At 41.8% G+C, this 8,659-nt stretch overlaps 1 pseudogene; it reads right to left on the minus strand.

Annotated features, from left to right (window-relative positions):
* Nucleotides 1–1,614: 1,614 nt before the first annotated feature.
* LOC118856764 lies at nt 1,615–3,575 on the minus strand (annotated as a pseudogene).
* Between the last annotated feature and the right edge of the window lie 5,084 nt (nt 3,576–8,659).

Below are 8,659 nucleotides of genomic sequence, written 5' to 3' on the forward strand. Positions count from 1 at the left end.
CTCAAATTTTCTTTTTCCTTAGTCATCTCAGAGGCTTTGTCATAACATCCAGTTCCAACCCTGTGCTGATAGGGTAGTAAAGCTCGTTGCTTTAGAAATGAGTATGGTTATTTCAAATTTAGAATTAGAAACAAATTGAAAGATTATGTATGAAGGAATGGTGTGTTGTGCCAAAAATGTATAGAAGAAAACTGCCTTTATGATAAGCAAATAGCTGAACAAAGGAATGTAGAAGGATAAGCAAAAAACAATACTACTTTATACAAAATAATGTGTTTATTTTAAAGGGGAATTATATACAAAGTACTAATGTTATGATGGGATGAATTTTTAAACTTTCATTGTACTCATGGAATTCATATTTCCAAAAGATTCCTTTTGTTCCTTCTTCCATTGGTTCAACTAAAAAAAAACCAAACAGTCATACCAAAGGAGCTCTTACTGATAACAAAGACTTCGCACCCTAATCCATGTGGAAGATCAAATGGCACCATATCTCAAGTGCTTGGATGGTACTTGATAGAATTGTTGGCAACACTTCCTCATTTCCCCATATCTATCATATCTGTTTTTCTTTTCTCATTACTGATTGACAAAATCAGGAAAGACTTCCTGGAGGAGGTGGCTTTTGTATATTGTATTTTATATGCTAGTAGAAATTCAATTGAAAGTTTGTAGAGAATAGAAAGGGTGCCACAGGACTGGAGAAGGACAAATTTCTCAATAAAAAAAAAAGAATGGAATCTTCAAAATTATTACTATCTCTGACAAAATTCTGGAAGATATTACTAAAGGGATGTTTTGTGAAATTAGAAAAGGCAGTAGTGATCACTAAGGAAAAAGAAACTTTTATTAAGAATAAGTTATTCTGCACTAGCTTCATTCATTTTTTGACAATGTTGCTAGATTGGCAAGTTGGAGAATGCTGTACAATAGAGTTGACTTAGCTATCAGGAAAGTATTTGACCAAGTTTCTTCTTGTATTCTTTGGACAAGATAGACAAGATGTGGGTTATGTATGTAATAGTAGAATCAGAACCACAATTGGTTGAATTTCCAGACTCTAGTGTTGCCATTAGTGACTTGTTATCAATTTGGCAGGAGACTTCTGGTGGAGTATCTCAGGAATCTGCCTTTTGCTTTGTGCTTTGTAACTTTTTTTTTTTTTTATCAGAATTACAGAATCTCAAAGTTAGAAGAGAAATCCAAGGTCAGCTAGTTCAATCTGTACTTGAACAAGAGTCCTTTCTACAATGTAAGCAATATTTTGCTTGAAGACCTCAAGTGAGAGGGAATCCCCACTACCTTTCCAGGCAGCCCACTCTCCCTTTTGGATACTTTTAACTGTTAGAAAATTCTTCCTTCCTGGGAGCCTAACTTTATTTCTTTTTTTTTATGGTGCCAATTTAAATAGATTTTATTCTCCAGGACAAGAATTGCATTTCCACTTGCTTACAGTACTGATAAAGTGCAATGTTGTTCACTTCTCTCCCTCTGCACACATTCAAGTGTTCAGAATGCCCAGATTTACACAGTAGCTCAAATGTTGCTTTTAAACTGCTACTGCCTCGGCTACAAATTTGAGTCCTTCAGTTTTTGGAAAGTTGCGTGGAATGCTCTTTCTTCTGGTGTGTTTAGTCGACCTCTTCAATGGTGGGTCCAGAAGAAGCACCTCCAGATGGGGCTGCTCCACCCCCTGGGAACCCACCAGGCACGCCTCCTGGCATGGCCCCTGCACTCTGGTCCAGCTTAGTAATGATGGGGTTGCAGACCTTCTCCAATTCTTTCTGCTGATGCTCAAATTCTTCCTTCTCAGCAGTCTGGTTCTTATCCAGCCGGTTGATCATTTCATTACATTTGTCAAGGATCTTCTGTTTGTCTTCATCCCCAGTCTTGCCTTGCAGTTTCTCATCCTCTACGGTGGCCTTCATGTTGAAAGCATAAGATTCCAGAGAATTCTTAGAGGACTTAGAGTCTCTCTGCTTCTCATCCTCAGCCTTGTATTTCTCAGCCTCCTGGACCATGCGCTCAATGTCTTCTTTGCTCAGATGTCCTCTGTCGTTGGTGATGGTGATCTTGTTCTCCTTGCCTGTGCTCTTATCCACAGCTGAAACATTGAGGATGCTGTTTGTATCAATGTCAAAAGTTACTTCAATCTGAGGAACACCCCTGGGTGCTGGAGGAATTCCTGTGAGCTCACATTTGCCAAGCAGGTTGTTGTCCTTTGTCGTTGCTCTCTCACCTTCGTAAACCTGAATAAGCACACCAGGCTGGTTGTCTGAATAGGTGGTAAAGGTCTGTGTCTGCTTGGTGGGGATGGTGGTATTACGTTTGATCAGAACGGTCATAAATCTACCAGCAGTTTCAATTCCAAGGGAAAGAGGAGTGACATCCAACAGCAGCAAGTCCTGCACATTCTCAGATTTATCTCCAGACAAAATGGCAGCCTGGACAGCTGCACCATAAGCAACAGCCTCATCAGACTGATACTCTTGTTGAGTTCTTTGCCATTGAAGAAATCTTGCAGAAGCTTCTGGATTTGGGGGATTCGAGTAGAACCACCCACCAGGACGATGTCATGAATTTGTGATTTATCTAGCTTGGCATCTCTCAAGGCCTTTTCCACAGGGTCCAGTGTGCCATGGAAGAGATCAGCATTCAGCTCTTCGAAACGGGCTCGGGTGATTGATGTGTAGAAGTCGATACCTTCATAGAGGGAGTCAATCTCAATACTGGCCTGGGTACTGGAAGAGAGGGTACGCTTAGCACGCTCGCAAGCAGCGCGAAGACGGCGAACAGCCCTCTTGTTCTCACTGATGTCCTTCTTGTGTTTTCGCTTGAACTCGGCAATGAAATGGTTGACCATTCTGTTGTCAAAGTCCTCTCCACCCAAGTGGGTATCCCCAGCTGTGGACTTGACCTCAAAGATGCCATCCTCAATGGTAAGAATGGAGACATCGAAAGTACCACCTCCAAGGTCAAAGATCAGCACATTTCTCTCGGCACCAACCTTTTTGTCCAAGCCACAAGCGATAGCAGCTGCAGTTGGCTCATTGATGATTCGGAGCACATTGAGACCAGCGATGGTTCCAGCATCTTTGGTAGCCTGGTGTTGGGAATCGTTGAAATAGGCTGGTACTGTGACCATGGCATTTGTGACAGTCTTCCCAAGGTAAGCTTCAGCGATTTCTTTCATCTTGGTCACGACCATAGAAGATACTTCTTCTGGATAGAAACTTTTGGTCTCCCCCTTTGTACTCCATTTGGACCTTAGGCCAGCCTGCGTCATTCACCACCGTGAAAGGCTGATGCTTCATGTCTGACTGTACAACTGCATCATCAAATATGTGACCAATCAGACGTTTGGCATCAAAAACTGTGTTGCTGGGGTTCATTGCAACTTGATTCTTTGCAGCATCACCGACTAAATGTTCAGTGTCGGTGAAGGTGACGTAGCTTGGGGTGGTCCTGTTTCCTTGGTCATTAGCAATGATCTCCACTATCCCGTGTTGGAAAACTCCCACACAGGAGTAAGTGGTGCCAAGATCAATGCCAACTGCGGGTCCCTTCGACATGGTTGCTGGGGAGTTGGGGGTCGTAGCTGACCACTGTTCAGGAAGAAGAGCTGCTGCTGTGCTGAGTACCTAACTTTATTTCTTTGCAACTTTTAGCTATTGCTCCTAGTTCTTTCCCCTCGGGCTGTGCAGAATTAAGTCTTCTTCTACATGGCAGCTCTTAAAGTTTTGGAGATAGCTCTCATGTTCCCCTATTAAGTCTTTTTTTTCCCCCCAGAATAAACATCCCTAGCCCTTTTAACCAGTGCTCATGTGTTAGAGTTCAAAACCTTCATCATTCTGGTTACTCTCTTCTAAATGCTGTTAAGCTTGGTGTGGTGGAAAGAATTATATATTTAGAGCCAGAGAACCTAGGTTCAGATTAAGGCTGTCTCCTGCTTACTACCCTCTGTGGCCTTGAGCAAGTCACTTCAATGATTTGGTTGAAATAAAAGTCAGAATGCTTATCAGATTTGCAAATACTGTAACCCAAAGCTGGGAGGGATAATGAACACACTGAATAACAGAGCGAGCCTCCAAAATATCTTGACAGAGTAGAATATTCAACTTTATTTAATAAAGATAAATATAAAGTTCAGCAGGGTATAAGAAAACCAACTTCATAAGTTAATTTAGGGATGTTTAGCTAGTGGTTCTTACAACTTAAGATCTGAGGATTTTTTTTGGACTGCAAACTTGATATGAAATTACCAGTGAAATATGGAGGCCAAAAAAGCTAATGAGATTTTAACTGCATTGAGAAAGGCATAATGTCTGGAATACAAGTGGTGATAATTCTGTTGTGTTCTTCCTTGGTCAAACCACATCTGCCTTTCTAGACATATTTCATGTTCTTCCTCTTTATGTACTCTACTTTATAGCCAAACTGGTCTACAAGTCATTTCCTGAGGTTGAGTGCTATATGATCCCAACTCTGTGCGGCTGGACAAATGACTCCCTTTGCCTACCGTGAACTGCCTCCTCAACTCTATTTCTAAGAATCCCTAGCTCTACTCAAAGCTCAACTTGGGTGCCCCTTCCTCCACAAAAAGCCTTTATGATCACCATCTTCCCCCTCTTTGAGTTGTTAGTATTTCTTCTTTCAAATTACCATGTTTATTGGCATACATGTTCTCTTCCCCACCCCCCACTAGAATGTATGCTCCTTGGGAAAAAGGATGTTTTCATTTTTGTCTTTGTAGCCTCAGAGCCTAGCACAGTGTCTTGCATGTAGTAGGTGCTTAATAGATATTTGTTGGATTGGATGATTGAATTGATACAATAACACATATTGCAACCATTTTGTATTTTAGTAGGTTGTCTTCTGACATTGCTAAGATTGTGGCCAACCTTTTATTAATGATTTTTTTTTCATATTATGTAAGATTAAGACTCCTTAACCTAGAGTCTATGAAGTTTTGGTTCTTTAAAAATATTTTTTTTGATAGCCATATTTCAATATAATTGGCTTATTGTATAATCCTTTGTATTTTTCTTCATACATTTTAAAACATTATTCTGAAAAGGGAATCCACAGACTTCAGCAGACTTGTCAAATTGGTCCATAACACACAATAATGGTTAATACCTGGAGGGATCCTTGCATCATATTGACACACAGAGAGTCTGCTCTCTGGCCTAAACTCAAAGCCCTTCTAGCTCTATAGCTTGATAGAGCCTGCCTGGGCTTGTACTCTACTGGCGTGCCCATCCATTCAGCAATTCAACATTTATTAAATGCAAGGGTCTGTTGTGAGGCAAGATTCCAGGGTCACTTCCTGCCAAGATAAACTATTAGATGTCTTCTGGGGATATGAAGCTATGTGCCATTATTCTATTGATATGGGTCACAAGTGGGGAACCTGCCACCTTGAGGCCACACATGGCCATCTAGGTCCTCAGGTGCGACCCTTTAACTGAATCCAAACTTCACAGAACAAATCCCTTAAATAGGTTTGTTCCATAAAACTTGGACTCAGTCAAAAGGCTACACCCAAGGACAAAGAAGGCTATGTGTGGCCTCCAGGCCGCAGGCTCCCTGCTCCTGATGTGCGCCATAGACTGACCATTCCTAGTCTACTTCTCACCTCACCCCCTTTTAATAACCTCATGAATCTATTTCTTTTAGGATTACCATTTTCTAATCATTGTTTCATCTGATCTAGTCTTTCTCTACTCACGGACGCACAGACACACACACACACAAACAAAATAGGAGAAGGGGAAAGGGAAGAAGCATTTATTAAGTGCCTACTCTGTGCCAGGCACTATGCTAAATGCTTTACAAATATTATTAAATTTGATCAAAAGAAGGGAGGAACAGGAGGAAAAACAGGATGGTACAGTATAAAGAGCATGGGGTCTAAAGTCCCAGGTCTCAAGTCCCTACTGGGTCTGTGACCTTGGCCAAGTCACAACCTCTCTGAGCCTCAGTATCCTCATTGCTAAAATGAAAAATGAAACTTTGAGTGAGACAAGATTTGAAGTCCCATCCAGCCCTGAATATCATCCAGGAAAGAAATGAGAGAAAAGACAAGGAGACAAGGAGAAATACATGTATTTCTCCGTGTCTTTTATAAAACATGTGTGTGTATATGTGTGTGTGTGTGTGTGTGTGTACATGTACATATTATATATACAAAATGTATACACATACACACACACATATTTTTTAACATGGAGTAAAATTCATTTTACTTGTGTGTGCCAGTTATCTCTTTTGCTGCTTGACGACTAGTGGTGTCTTCCTCTATCATGTTTTCAGTGACAGCACACTGTGGGAGTAAAAGATATTATTATAGTATTTTAAATTCTGCTTTGTGCTGTAGAATATGGTTTGCAGCAGGCACTAGCAAATTTGCTTAGGAAGCTGTGAATGCCTGCTGCTGTTGGGAGGCGACCGGGAAGTGGGAGTGTGTTCTAGCTGGGGCAACAGAAGCATGTCTTTTCCATAGGATGCTGGGAAAAAGCTGGAGGCAGCTTTAGAGAATGGTGGGAGAGCTGGGGGATATGGATAGCATGGGAAACCAGGAAGGCTATGGGGAAATGGAGTGAGTGAATCGATTGTTGGGGTAATGATGAGTGGCATCAACTGAGCTCCAGGGAGGGACTGATTTCCTAGACAAGGCCCATTAATAATCTGGAGGGAGGAAAGCCGACTTCTAACATATAATAGTAATACTGATGAAGGGTCACTCTGCTTGATGGAAAAGACTTTTATTTGGTAAATAATTTGGCAATTAATTTTGGGAAAATTACCAAATAATTAATTTAGTGACATATTTGGTAATTGATATCCAAAGTTGTGTGTTAAATTGGAAAGTAGAAGTGTGAAGTGAGCAGCACTGTTGTTTAGGTCTCATAAGAACATTGGACTTGGTCTCAGTCCTCAGACTGGGTCTGAGTCCATCTCATGCCACTGATGAGCTATGTGACCTTGGGGTACAACAGGTCCCTTTGCCCCTCTGGACCTGTCAGTTTATTTATAAAATGAAGACAATGTTTGTCCTGCCCACCCAAGGATAATGGGAGACCATGTAAATGTGAGGGCTTTATTACCATGAATTATTGTATTATGCTTTTTCAGACATTTAACAAATAACCAGGTGGGAGTATCTTCACGCCATCCTTTAGTCATTTGCTTGTCATTCCCAGCATTCAATTCTCCTAAGAGTCTGATAATGGGAATCAGGCAAACTTAATTATTAAGAGTTTGTGAATCAGTCACCTGTGCAGGGTGGCAGGCTATCAGGAATGACAGGAACAGAATTTCTTGCTGCATATACCCTTTCCTTCTCTTCATATGGCAGTACGGTGAGGCCCTTGCTGAGCAGCTGTATGAATGAGGAGCAACTGGCCGTGCCCCAGGAGGGCATGAGGACATAAAAGGGAGGAAGAGGCCACTCAGGAGTCTCATCGTCAGTAGTAGGATGGGGAAGCCAATCATGGGATTGCACTCCATATGACAAAAGTCCTGCTCAATTTTCTTTATGATGGAGTTGAACTAACACACTCACCTAAGAAGTGCAATGCATACTTGTCTCCTCCCCAAATAGCACTGGTTATGCACTATCACAGAGGAAAAGACATTTGTTTTAGGGGCAAAGGACCGGGGCTCAGATTCTTCCTCTGATGCTTGCTCTCTGTGTGAACTTGGACCAAGTCACCTAATATCTCTTGAAACCAAAGTTTCATCATCTAGAAAGTGCAAGGGGGCTGGACTAGATGGCCTCTGAGGTCCCTTCCATCTCTACGTCTATGATCCCTTCTCATCTCCCAGTAATATAGCTTCCAGCCATTCCACTCTATTGAATCTGTTCCTTCCAAGATTGCCAATGGTCATTTAACTGTTAGGCCCAATGGTCATCTCTGAGTCTTCATTCTCCTTGACCCTTCTGCAGTTTTAAAAATATTTAAACAATACTATCTCCTCCCCCCCTTCTAGCTTCTGGGAACCTGCTTCTTCCTTCATTTCCTGGTTATTTCCGAAGTGTAGGTATGTCCCCAAGGTGGGCCTTTTCATCTCTGTCTCACTTGGAGACCTCATCAGCTCTCATTGGTTCTAACCTTATCTCTATCTAGATGACTCTCAGATCTATATATTCAGCACTAATTATTCTTTTGAACTTCAGACCCACATTACCAACTGCCTTGCTTGATGTCTCCCCTCAGATGTCATGTTGGCATCTCAAAATCAACATGGCTAAAATAGGATGCGTTGTGTTTCCTCCTAATCCTCCCATCCTGCTCCTCTATCCGTCTGTACCGCTCTGTTTCTACTGAATATGCCACCATCCCTCTAGTGAGGCAAAATTCACAATTTTGGAGTCATCCTTTGCCTCTTTCCTCCTCCAGCACTGTGTCAGTCCACAAGTCTTGTTGATTCTATCACTATGACAACTCCTTCATCTTCCTTCACTTTACTTACATGCTCATTGCCACCTCATCACCTCTGGCCAGCACAAGATGGTTTCTGAGGTCCCTTCTAGCTGCATAACTATGAACCTGTGACCCACCAACCTCCCAACTGGTTTCCTGTTTCCAACCCCTTCCTTCAAAAATCCATCCTCTGTACAGTTCCTGTATTAATATTACGCCAAGACAAA

Source organism: Trichosurus vulpecula, chromosome 1 (assembly GCF_011100635.1).
Source record: "Trichosurus vulpecula isolate mTriVul1 chromosome 1, mTriVul1.pri, whole genome shotgun sequence".
NCBI classification, from domain to species: domain Eukaryota; kingdom Metazoa; phylum Chordata; class Mammalia; order Diprotodontia; family Phalangeridae; genus Trichosurus; species Trichosurus vulpecula.